The sequence below is a fragment of the Anguilla anguilla genome, chromosome 17 (assembly GCF_013347855.1).
Source record: "Anguilla anguilla isolate fAngAng1 chromosome 17, fAngAng1.pri, whole genome shotgun sequence".
NCBI classification, from domain to species: domain Eukaryota; kingdom Metazoa; phylum Chordata; class Actinopteri; order Anguilliformes; family Anguillidae; genus Anguilla; species Anguilla anguilla.
The window spans coordinates 516,322-528,681 of record NC_049217.1 but is presented as its reverse complement, the minus strand read 5'-3'; the positions used below and the strand labels follow the sequence as shown (position 1 = coordinate 528,681).

Below are 12,360 nucleotides of genomic sequence, written 5' to 3'. Positions count from 1 at the left end.
GATATTTCTGAGTCAGTATTGTTGGATGGTTGTAAGTGTCACACCTCTGCATCGTCTGCAATGACGTTTGTGCATTTGCGCCAGAGGTACCATACCTTCAGGATGTCTTCTCTGACTTCTGATTGCTCTGCTCCGCCACGTGAAATAAACACTTGTAGCCCTTTTTTTCTTGTAGAATGTCTATACCAATGCACAGTCGTCAAAGCTACAGTAAAGCAATAGTTTATCCACCGTAACATATTAAACGTTATTGTGGACATTACAATGCATCCAACTGAAGTGCATCATTCCATCCACTTGGAAATAAGTCTCCGGTTGATGTTAGAATGTTACGCTGCTCGCCTGCCCTGAATTCTTACAGGGTTGGTAAGCCGTTTAGTTTCGTATAGATTTCATTATTAAAATGTCTTTTGAAGTTGGCATTAATGGCTCCAACATTGCTTTCCGCTGTTTCCATTACCCACCATGCACATCGAGGTGTTGGAGTTCTCTTTGTTTATTAACTCAATGGATCATTGCTTTATAGGTCACCTCAGTGTTGGCTGGCTAACTAGCTAAATACCTTCCATAAACGTGTAGGCTTTGTGTCCTGGTTGTTGCTTCTTTTGTTTTATATTTATCTGTCACATTTATTCAGAATTTTTTATAAATACGATTTTGGTTTATCTTGGGTGTGTAAATTGTTTCTCTGAGAAAAAAGGCTTTTAAAATGTTGTATATGGCTGAATTTAAATGAAAATAGAACTGTGTGCTGTAGGAATGGGTCTGTCGCAGCCACACGCCTTAAGGGGGCGGAGCTTCAAGGTCAGAGGAGTAGGAGGGGGCTGCACGCAGACTGCAGAGGTTGACAGTCTTCTTTGTAAGATCATGCAGGCATGGCTGTGGCCTTTCTGCACCCCTGTGGTGTGCTGGAGATGGAGATTACAGACCCATATGGCTCCTATACCGGGCAGATAGAGCCCTGTGTGTCCTGTGCTGGGCAGATAGAGCCCTGTGTCTCCTGTGCTGGGCAGAGAGAGCCCTGTGTCTCCTGTGCTGGGCAGAGAAAGCCCTGTGTCTCCTGTACTGGGCAGATAGAGCCCCGTGTCTCCTATACTGGGCAGATAGAGCCCCATGTCTCCTATACTGGGCAGATAGAGCCCCGAGTCTCCTATACTGGGCAGATAGAGCCCCGTGTCTCCTATACTGGGCGGATAGAGCCCTGTGTCTCCTGTGCTGGGCAGAGAGAGCCCTGTGTCTCCTGTGCTGGGCAGAGAAAGCCCTGTGTCTCCTGTACTGGGCAGATAGAGCCCCGTGTCTCCTATACTGGGCAGATAGAGCCCCGAGTCTCCTATACTGGGCAGATAGAGCCCTGTGTGTCCTGTGCTGGGCAGATAGAGCCCTGTGTGTCCTATACTGGGCAGATAGAGCCCTGTGTGTCCTATACTGGGCAGATAGAGCCCTGTGTGTCCTGTGCTGGGCAGATAGAGCCCTGTGTGTCCTGTGCTGGGCAGATAGAGCCCTGTGTGTCCTGTGCTGGGCAGATAGAGCCCTGTGTGTCCTGTGCTGGGCAGATAGAGCCCTGTGTCTCCTGTGCTGGGCAGAGAAAGCCCCGTGTCTCCTGTACTGGGCAGATAGAGCCCCATGTCTCCTATACTGGGCAGATAGAGCCCTGTGTGTCCTATACTGGGCAGATAGAGCCCTGTGTCTCCTATACTGGGCAGATAGAGCCCTATGTGTCCTGTGCTGGGCAGATAGAGCCCTGTGTGTCCTATACTGGGCAGATAGAGCCCTATGTGTCCTGTGCTGGGCAGATAGAACCCTGTGTGTCCTGTGCTGGGCAGAGAGAGCCCTGTGTGTCCTGTGCTGGGCAGAGAGAGCCCTGTGTGTCCTGTGCTGGGCAGAGAGAGCCCTGTGTGTCCTGTGCTGGGCAGATAGAGCCCTGTGTGTCCTGTGCTGGGCAGAGAGAGCCCTGTGTGTCCTGTGCTGGGCAGATAGAGCCCTGTGTGTCCTATACTGGGCAGATAGAGCCCTGTGTGTCCTATACTGGGCAGATAGAGCCCTGTGTGTCCTGTGCTGGGCAGATAGAGCCCTGTGTGTCCTGTGCTGGGCAGATAGAGCCCTGTGTGTCCTATACTGGGCAGATAGAGCCCTGTGTGTCCTGTGCTGGGCAGATAGTGCCCTGTGTGTCCTATACTGGGCAGAGAGAGCCCTGTGTGTCCTGTGCTGGGCAGAGAGAGCCCTGTGTTCCCTATACTGGGAAGATAGATAGGGGCGATATCAGAGCACATGGGAAAGAGGGAAAGAGATGGACGACTCTGAACCATAGTGATTCTAGTCAATACTAAATCACTCAATTAATCAATCACTCAATCAATCAATCAATCAATCAGTCTATCAACTCAGATGTTTGAGAAGCACAACTGAATAATCTTTCAATCAATGCTTTTTCTGTATCACAATTTTCAAGCAAGCTTTCTCACAGCGCTTCACACTTAGTCTGATGGGAGCAGTAGTTTTCGGGGCATTAATTAAAGAAAATCATGACTCATTTTAGGTAGGTTTTGATAAAGCCTGAAGACCAAAATAGTTTGTACTTGCTTCACATGGTATGTGGAAGGCCATTCAGAAGGCTTGGAGTCCTGGAACTAAAACATTCTGCTGTTGGTTTTAAGCTTTGACATTTTTACTCCGTGTGGAAGGGGAGAAATGGCTGCCTAGTTTGCTAAAATTTTTGATTGGATTCAAATCCATTTGATTTGTTCAGCGCTTCAACTTTTAGAAAGATGCTTCATAGAGGACACATAGGAAAATTTGGAAAAAAACCAGGCCTGAACCCCAAAATGAGTAAGAAAAAAAGAAGAAAAAAAACTTCCCAGTGGGGCGGTGAAGGAAATAGGAATAGCTGGAGGTGGCAAGTTTTTGTAGGTCTTTGTGCTGCTCCTGGCTCACAGTCTTTACAGAAACTCTTGTCTGGCAGTCTGGGCAGTTATTATTGTGGCAGTGATTGACACACCAGAGATGTGCCACCTTAGACATTGGAGGGAATTGTGTTGTGTGTTCTCTCCCAACATTATGATTGTTGCTATCTCTCCTATGGGAGAGTTTCTGTCTTTCCTCTTTTTTTGACTAGTTGGCCAGCTTGCTTTTTCACTTCTCAACTGGAACCATATCAGCATGTTCCTAGGACCAACTTGCAGTCCCATGTGCAAGCATGCTCTTCCCTAAAGAACAGAAATCCCTCAGACTCCCTCAGAATCCCTCAGGATCCCTCAGACTCTCTCAGACTCCCTCAGAATCCGTCAGGCTCCCCCAGACTCCCCCAGACTCCCCCAGTCTACCTCAGACTCCCTCCCCTAGACTCCCTCAGACTCTCCTAGACTCCCTCAGGCTCCTTCAGACTCTCTCGGGCTCCTTCAGACTCCCTCAGACTCCCTCAGACTCCCTCAGACTCCCTCAGACTCCCTCAGACTCCCTCAGATTCCCTCAGGCTCCCTCAGACTCCTTTAGGCTCCCTCAGACTCCCTCAGACCCCCTCAGGCTCCCTCAGACTCCCTCCGGCTCCCTCAGGCTCCCTCAGACTCCCTCCGGCTCCCTCAGGCTCAGACTCCCTCCGGCTCCCTCAGGCTCAGACTCCCTCAGGTTCCCTCAGAGACGTGCTGCTCCTGGCTCAGTCATGGAAGCGCAGAGTGCTGCAGAGGCTGCTGCTGTCATTGAGAGCTTCCTCCTGGTGGGCTGCACCGGGAGGAATGTTGTGTCTGGCATGTTGTGTCGTTTGAAGGCGAGTCACACCACACCAGCTGCTATATTACAAGCTAATATATTTGGTTTCATCTGACTCGGAAAGTGTCTTTGCTTTCATTATCCGTGTTTTAATGTCAACAAAAGAGTGAAAATATAATTTTAAGGTTTTAACTCCAGCGTCCTGAGACTGCTCATCACAGACATTCAGTGCTCCTGCAACCAAACTATGAGTTGAAAACACAGATTCTGTGTTCTTGCTTTATTAGTAGACGATTCAGGACAACTATGCCGAAGACGGAGTTTCTAAGCGCCACCGTGTTGCACTAGTTGTCCATTTAACACGCACCCCCTCCCTGCAGTCTCATCTGCAACTAGACCCCCCACCCACGACACACTGGACAAGAGTGTCTGCCTGGGAATTCATAAAAACATTTGTTCACCACCAAAAATTTGTATTCCGTCATAGCAACAAGGTAAACCCGACAGAAGAGGAAAACAACAGCACTGATTCTCTGACCCTGTTCAGACCTGCACTTTGTATCCAGATATATCCAGATTGTGTCTAGATTCAGTCGAGACAGATGTCAGTTCACACCTGGTATCAGAATGCGTCTCCACATGCATCTCGAGTGACTACTTGTGATCAGATCTTACTTCCCCGCTCAATATGCAAATAAACACGTACATCATTTCCGTTTGCAAAGACCAAATGCGTTGTTGTTTTTAACCGGCGGGAGGCAGAAATGCACTACCTGTGCCTAGTCTGCCGGAAATTAAAAGAAGAAGAAGAAGAAGTCTGCAAAGACCTTGGCGCGTGAGCAAAATCAAAACAAAAACAGACTGGGTCTATTCCTTGGCGTGTTCCAGGCAAACCAAATCACCCAAGATGTTTGACGCACTCGTAATATGTCTCTATGCGCTTTTCTAAATTTTCAAACATCGTGGACAAAGCCAGCTTACGCGATTTGAGAACCAACTGGAGATGAGAAAAAGGAGGAACAAAAGGAGAGCCGCAGCGCGAATGAGTGCGTACTTCCTCTGTGGCCCAGGGAAGTACGCACTGCTAAAAGAATGTGACCATATGCGACCCAGACCACCTCCACTTGTGATCGGATCACCCAAGACGCATTTTAATGCCAGGTCTGAACAGGGTTTCTGTCTCTGTCTACTGAACACAGATAAGATTTCATCGTCCATAAGTAAGTGTTACTGCTAAAAATATTTTGGTTATATACGTTATTTTTTAAATTGAGTGCTTTAAATAGGTTAGTGGTATTTTATAATAAGGATATTTCACACTGTAACGTAGGCGTTCTTTGGCAGCTTCAGCAGGGTTTGTGTTTCATGCACCAGATGCGATGTGTGCTGGAACATTGACAAAACATGGTGGACGGGTTGAATATTGTTTTAATGAATGTTGTCCCATCCCCATACAAGAAAACATTACATACTGTAGAGTACAGAAAAACATATGAGAGTTACTGATTACACATTTCGGTACTGTACCACATTGTGTGACAATGTTTTTGCATTTTTAAATCTGATATCAGTGTTTCATCTTAAACCTTCACAAGGGGCACATTTATATGCTTTATAATGGACAAAAAGCATTTTATTCATTTTTGGAGAGATTTTGGATATGTTTCTGGACCCCAAGATATTTTAGACTACTGTACTGAAGGGAAGCTTGTAATTCCCACTTGAAAATGATGCAACAGTTTAAGAGTCTAAACAGTTGATTTGTAGTGAAATGCATGACAATGTTGTGATTTACTGCAATGCATAATTCAGACATTTTGGATAGATTTGGAGACACTGGGTACACTGCTTACTTTTTGTTTCATTTAAATTTAGTAGTTCTGCATATCCACCTGTAGATTTTACGCAATTGTGGTCAAGGAGTTTTTTATCCAGGGCATGTATAGTTTAACTTTTTTATATGTGGGATCTCTCAGTATTTCATTGCAAACTAAAAGTCCTGCTTCATTTAAGCCATTGTTCATGTCTCTGTGATGCTTATAACGCTTTAAATAAGGTACCCCCTAAATGGGCAAGGATTTGGCAGATTTTACATGTGTGCGAAGGGGTTAAACGTAAGAAAAGTGCCAGAATTTCACATCGTTTGGAGGTCTAGTTAACTTTGACCTCTGCTCTTATCTGTGGCCCTAGCCCCGTCCATCCTGCTTGCTTCGGCAGTGCTGTGAATGTGCAACAGGAGGCAGAGCTGACAGCTGCCCTGATTGGTTGTTAAGATTCAGGTGCAGTGAAATTTGAAGTGGCTGATTTCAGAGCCTTGGGCAGTCAGAGAGACCGGTTTTATTTATTTTTTTGTTTTTAGGCCTTTTACTTTGTTGATATCTGTTGGGAGGTGAAAGAAATTTGACCAAATATGGACGAAAGTGTTCTACAGCAAACTTACTGCATCTTGGAGAAACGATGGCGAATCTAGGAGACAGGTCCTTGCACAACTGTGCATGCCCCATGTCCTGGTTCTGAGCTGGGGATCGCCTCCAAAGAATGGATGTTTGGCTGTTATGAAGCCTTTCTTTTATTAGCAGCACTGCTGCCACAGCAAACATCTCACTATCGCTACTGCTGTCATCCATTTTCACTATATTAACCTAGATATTAGCCAGATGAGAATTGCAACTAACAAGGAAGCAACTGTAGACGAGGAAGTGGATGGAGTCATTGCTGTGGTAACCGTAAGCAACATCTCATCTCACCACTTTGTGCACAGGTCAGTGTTATAATGTTGCAAACCATGAGTTTTGGAGAGAGGGGATACAATTTGGGGGAGGGGCAATAGTTGGTAATACATGAAAGGCACATAGGTGGAGCCAGCGAGGGGGAAACCAGGGGCTAACTAGATCAAGCTGGCTATCATCATTGCTATTTTATTATTAATGTCAGCAAATTACACTGAATAATTGTTTTCTTAAAGATTAGCAAAGGTATTTTGGCAAAATTAACAGGGTAGGATTAGAGTGCTGTCCTTATGCAGTTACAGAGTGGACTAATGGTCCAAATCAGTGGCCTGAGGGATCATTCCCTGACATTATTTGATCCCCTGGTAAGGCACCACATCATCTAGGCTGCGCTATGATCCATGGCCATGAAATGTGTGCTAATATTAGCTAGCTGACTGTATTAGCTGGTTTCAGTCGAAAGACGAAACAACTGAATCCCACTATAGCTATCTCAGCTAGAAAGGCTCTTTACAATTGGAAAAGGTATGTGCGATATATAAACTGGTATGACTACATAAATCTTAACAACAAACTGTAAAATAGTACTACTATTAATAACTAATAGTAACAAACTACTAAAATGCCAAATGTGGGGCTGAAGAACGATATAAAAATATAACTCAGGGCTCCAGACTAACTTTTTACATTGGTTGCACTGGTGCGGCTAACTTTTTCATTTAGGTGCACCAGCACATAATTTAGGTGCACCCAAAATTTTTCACCACGCCTTTTGGCACTGCAATAATACATTTTAAGCATTACCTTTTTGTCAGTTGCCATACACATTGGTAATTTCTTAACACATTATGTAAATGATTGTAAACAGGAATAAAGGTGCAGATAAATGTTTTTAGTTTATTTTAATCGCAGAACAAACAAGAAATCGCAATAACCTCAATTGTTTAAAAAATAAACTTAAAAAGTGTTGATGTTTAAAGTGCTTGACAAATTTAAATAAATAATTCAAACTCAAATAACTCTAACAAAAGTGTGCACTGCTCCCGGAGGAGCAGTGTTTATATGTTTCACACATACATGCCTAGTTTTTTTCCCCCACCTGCATTCAGTGAAGAAGAATATCAGGGTCATAAAATTTTGAGAAAAAAAAAAAACAATTTTTAGGAAAATATATTACCAGAAACCAACAAAACGGGTGAGAGGACAGTCTGATGGCAGCCTGAGCCTGCAGTTTCCTCAAAGTCTGTGTGGTTCTTTCAGTCAGAATAGACACAGTTTCTTGCAGTCTTTTCAATGTCCTGATACTTATGATAATGTGGTGCTGATGTGCCAAAAGATTAAGTAATTCGTTATTTGTGAAACCTATACTAAAGTATAACTTCACAAGATGCTCCACGTTCCTCATTTTATCGCAGGCAGCAGGCTGCTCTTCTGATATTTCCTCGCTAAAATAACACGTAGCCTAAAATTACGTCTTTATTCTCATAATGTTATGACTTTTTTTCTCGTAAAATTACGACTTTATTCTCATAATATTTTTTATGACTGTATTCTCGTAATATTACGACCTTATTTTTAAAATCTCCGAATTTTTTTTCCCTCAATGTGGCCCTAATAATCTATCGTAACACACAGAGACAGACCTGTGCACCGGTGCGACCAATGAAAATGTTTAGTCGCACTGTGCGACCAAAATGGTCGTACTCTGGAGCTTTGATAATTGGAGCTAGTCCAAAACTAAAAAGGATTTCTATCTAAACTAATATAAAGAGAAATAAATCCCTATCGAGGGTGTCACAACTCGGGGCTGAGCTGGATATTATAGTTTTTCATGCATGGCTATGCATGGCAAATTGTGGTCACTCAGGGACGATCTGAGAGGGCCGTTTGGTAGGACGCATGCGCGAAAGTAGGCGAAACGCGAACATGTTAGGGTTACCTAACGTAACGTTAGGCAAGAAAGCTGTGCTTAAAAATGTCATGCCATTCAAAGTGGTGATTTAGGGAGATGCAGACAGATAAAGGCGTTGCACTAACCTAGTTAGCACGTATGGATCGCCTACTTTAGTTAACCTAGTTCGCGCATACAGATGCTATCCTGCACGCATGAGTAGGAGCTATGGACACACAGCTACAACCACCGATACAGGTGCATGGACACATGGAGGACAACAAATAACATTACAGAGGTGAGGATGTGCCATAGCTAGGATGCTATATAGTACGGAGGGCAAAACGGAGCTTTAGAATATCGCCAGCAGTGTATGCGCATGAGCTCGACAGTACATTTCTCATTGAAAACGTAGTTTGTAGCCTTTTTTTAGTTTGTTACAATGGTGGTAGAAGTGACAAGCAGTAAGTGGTACTGTGCTGTTAGCCTTTATTGATCGCCATACAAGGTTAATGTAAAGTAGGCTACTTAGCACAATCTGACAGCACTAACCCATAAAAATGTACTGTGAATGGTACTTGCTCAATCGAACGGTAAATGTGGAAAACATTCGATTATAGTCAGCGGCACCAAAATTTTCTGTCACACCCTCAATAAACGGCAAAAGTCCCAGTAGAAGATTGAATTAAATCTTTTAAAGTAAAATATTTTCTGCAACGTTATCGATTCCGCTTGGCCACAGTGAGTGAAACTAGGCAATCTGAGCGTATAGTTTCTGTGTAAATTACGTCAAATGGATTCAGCCTTGTTGTTTGCTTAGCTGTAGGTAGGACTCCTCTTCGCTGTTTTGCTTAGCTAGATCACTGACCTTACATGAGAATTTGAGAAGTAGAACAAAACAGTGGAGAATAGCAGAACATATGTAGTATGAGAGAAATGAGGACAAATGATGAAATTGAGTAGTTGAAAACAATATGTTTTAGCAGAATGGGCATGTAGGTGAAGTTTGACATGATCACAGACTATAGTGCAAAGAAAATAAAGTGACCATGAGTGAGATGAGTTTTTCTTATTGAACGGTATATAAAACAGATGGTATTAACAATTACTTGTTAAAATAGTTGTTGAAGTAACACACAAAATTGCGTAACTGTTGTACAAATGTACTTTTCTCACGTTCAGTCGCTAGTAGTTATAATTATGATCGAGTCATGTTTTTAAATGGAATGTTTTAATGGGGTGTTGCTGCCAGTACATACATAGTAATTGTTTGTATGTGGGTAGATCGAGAACAGGGCGATGTGACATAAATGTAGAAACGTGGCGTTTGCTGATAAAAGTTTTCTACAGTATTCAAGTGAAGAAATATGGTTAGTAGAAACGGTGGTCAACTGGTGTTACTTTTTAAGAAAATCAATACATTTCCCATCATGAACTGCATATGGCTGGTTGTGAGTGACTTTTGGTAAACATATGCATTGAAGATTATGATATTCTAATAAGTGTAAAAGCAATAGTTCAAAAGCAATAAACAATTATTGGTTACCAAATATAAGTGTAAGACAATGTTCGTGTAAGATATGAAAAGATCTGCCTGTGTGGGCTAGGCGGTATTCGATCGTCCCAACCTTGCGCTTCTCAGTCAATGACATATTCTGTGTGCCACTGTCAAGTAACTGGACGAAACCAGATTTCTTTTTCCAATTGTACCCCAGGATGTGTACAACACCAGGATAAAAGTTTGGAGTGGAGTGAACTAAGAAGTAAGATTTGATATTTCCCCAAATGTGGGCCCAAAACCTCTCCAAATGGAACCAGACCTCTCCAAATTTGACTATTATGTATGTTTTTTCCCCAGCATTATTCCACTTCTAGATGCTAATTTTATTCAGGATGATACCATCTGGAACCCCACACTACATGTTCTTTATTTAGCCATTCTCTCTTTTTGACTAAGTCCTGTATTTCAGTCAAATGGTGTCCTTTTGAAGAGCTTCTGTGTACAAAATGTGTTCATAATGGTTCCTTATCAAACAAACTAAATTCACATTTTATAAACAATCAGATCACTTGGTTTTACCTTGCTGTGTGATCTGACCTGCATTCAGCTTTCTGGCTCCCTTTAAATCGGGCTTGTAAGCAGTAAGTAAGCTGCTGTAATTTGCATACGGATGAAAGGAGACACAGTGTCCCAGCACCTCTTTTCATTGGCAAAGCTTTCAAAGGAATTTCACAGGGAAGTGTGAAGTGAGGGAGCTCATGGCAGCATTGTAGCACAGTGGGTAAGGAACTGGGCTTGTAACTGAAAGGTCATAGGTTCGATTCCTGGGTAGGACACTGCCGTTGTACCCTTGAGCGAGGTACTTAACCTCAATTGCTTCAGTATATATCCAGCTGTATAAATGGATGCATTGTAAAAAAATTTTTTAAAGTTGTGTAAGTCGCTCTGGATAAGAGTGTCTGCTACATATAATTTAATGTCTTGCACCATCAGCCTCACATGCAGATCTCACCCTGATCACAACAGGGAGGAAAATTACAAAAATATAAAATCAAATCATTACATTACATTACATTACAGGCATTTAGCAGACGCTCTTATCCAGAGCGACTTACACAACTTTTTTTATAAAAAAATCATAAACGATTATATAGCCTAGTACCATTTATCACTACTTAAGTGTTTTTATGCAGACATTTTTCGATAAACATTCTATTTACATACATTGAAATGCTTGTTTTCAAATGCTTCTGAAAACTGCATTCAGCTCAATGGAAATAACGCATGATGAATAATGATAATATACATAATAATAATTTTGCTAGCCATACAAAGAGTAGATTGATTGCTTAGGGATCAGAGAGGGATTTTACTTATATATTTTTTTTAAACTTATATCAGTACCATCACTGTAGTATTAGCAGTTGTTTGACTTGTTGCGGACAGTTATTGGATTATAAAATACCATAATCATCAACCTGAGGTGTCAATGTCAGCCCTCCTTTGGGGAAGGGGACTGCCTTGTTATTTCTTTTGTTAACTGAAGTGGTTTTACCAATCGAGACCTGTGTTTTTTTGCATCGAAGTGTGAGGAATCTATGCTTTACAATGGTGGAGGTGTTACAACAGTACTCCTTGAATTAGGCTAATGACCAATAAAAGCAATCATTTAATAGAATGCTATTTTTAGACACAAGCGTCTAATTGGGGCTATAAGACATTACTACACACCATTTTTTTTCTATTTATTATCCTTGCAAAGCACCTCTACAGAAATGCAGGTGTTTTACACCTTAGATTGGCTTAGGGCATGCTTTCCATTTGTTTGGTTTATCCTTGACCATCTCAGGGGTGTGACTTTTGAACTCAGACTCCACTCCCAACATCCATTGCTATGTTTTAATGTATTATTATTATTTTTATTTATTTGGCACCCAATGTGCAGGTAAGCATCTCCAGTCCCCACCCCAATTTTATATTTTGCATTCATGCAGCCTCGTTTATGCTTCAGACCCCACTACTGATTTGGGAAAGTGTAGACATCCCTGGTTCTTCTTTGAAATGTGTGGTACTGCTAGCTGTTTCTTTTCACATAGCAGACTATAATTAAGCTTGCATAGAGTGGAGTCTGAGGAAGACCTTTCATTCACAGCTTTCTCATGCAGTCCATGCATGCCCGATTTATCGGCTGGGTCACTAGATTGCGTTGAACGTAGATCCATAACTGACTGACTCCTCTCATACCCTGGTGACGCAGTTGGCGATGACATGTCACCCTGTGGAGGTACTGGCAGCAGTTGGCACTGGCACGATCCAGATTTGATCCTAGGTCATGGGGCTCATCCAAATTAGCCATCTGTCAGCCTCTGTGGCTCTCTCTTATGGGGGGTAGTGAATATAATTTGGCAGCCCCGTCAACGGGACACTCAAGAACTTTTGGCATCATATGTTGTGCTCTTGCTATCAGATAAACTTCTAGACTAGGTAGTCTGGTATGGTTGCTGCTGTACATATTATTTTGACTTATCACTAAGGTA

At 42.5% G+C, this 12,360-nt stretch overlaps 1 protein-coding gene across 5 annotated transcripts in view; it reads left to right on the top strand.

The window, feature by feature from the left end:
• The window catches only part of LOC118216486 (signal transducer and activator of transcription 3), a 39,804-nt gene that overhangs the window by 2,534 nt on the left and 24,910 nt on the right, over positions 1 to 12,360 (top strand). The window lies entirely within an intron of this gene.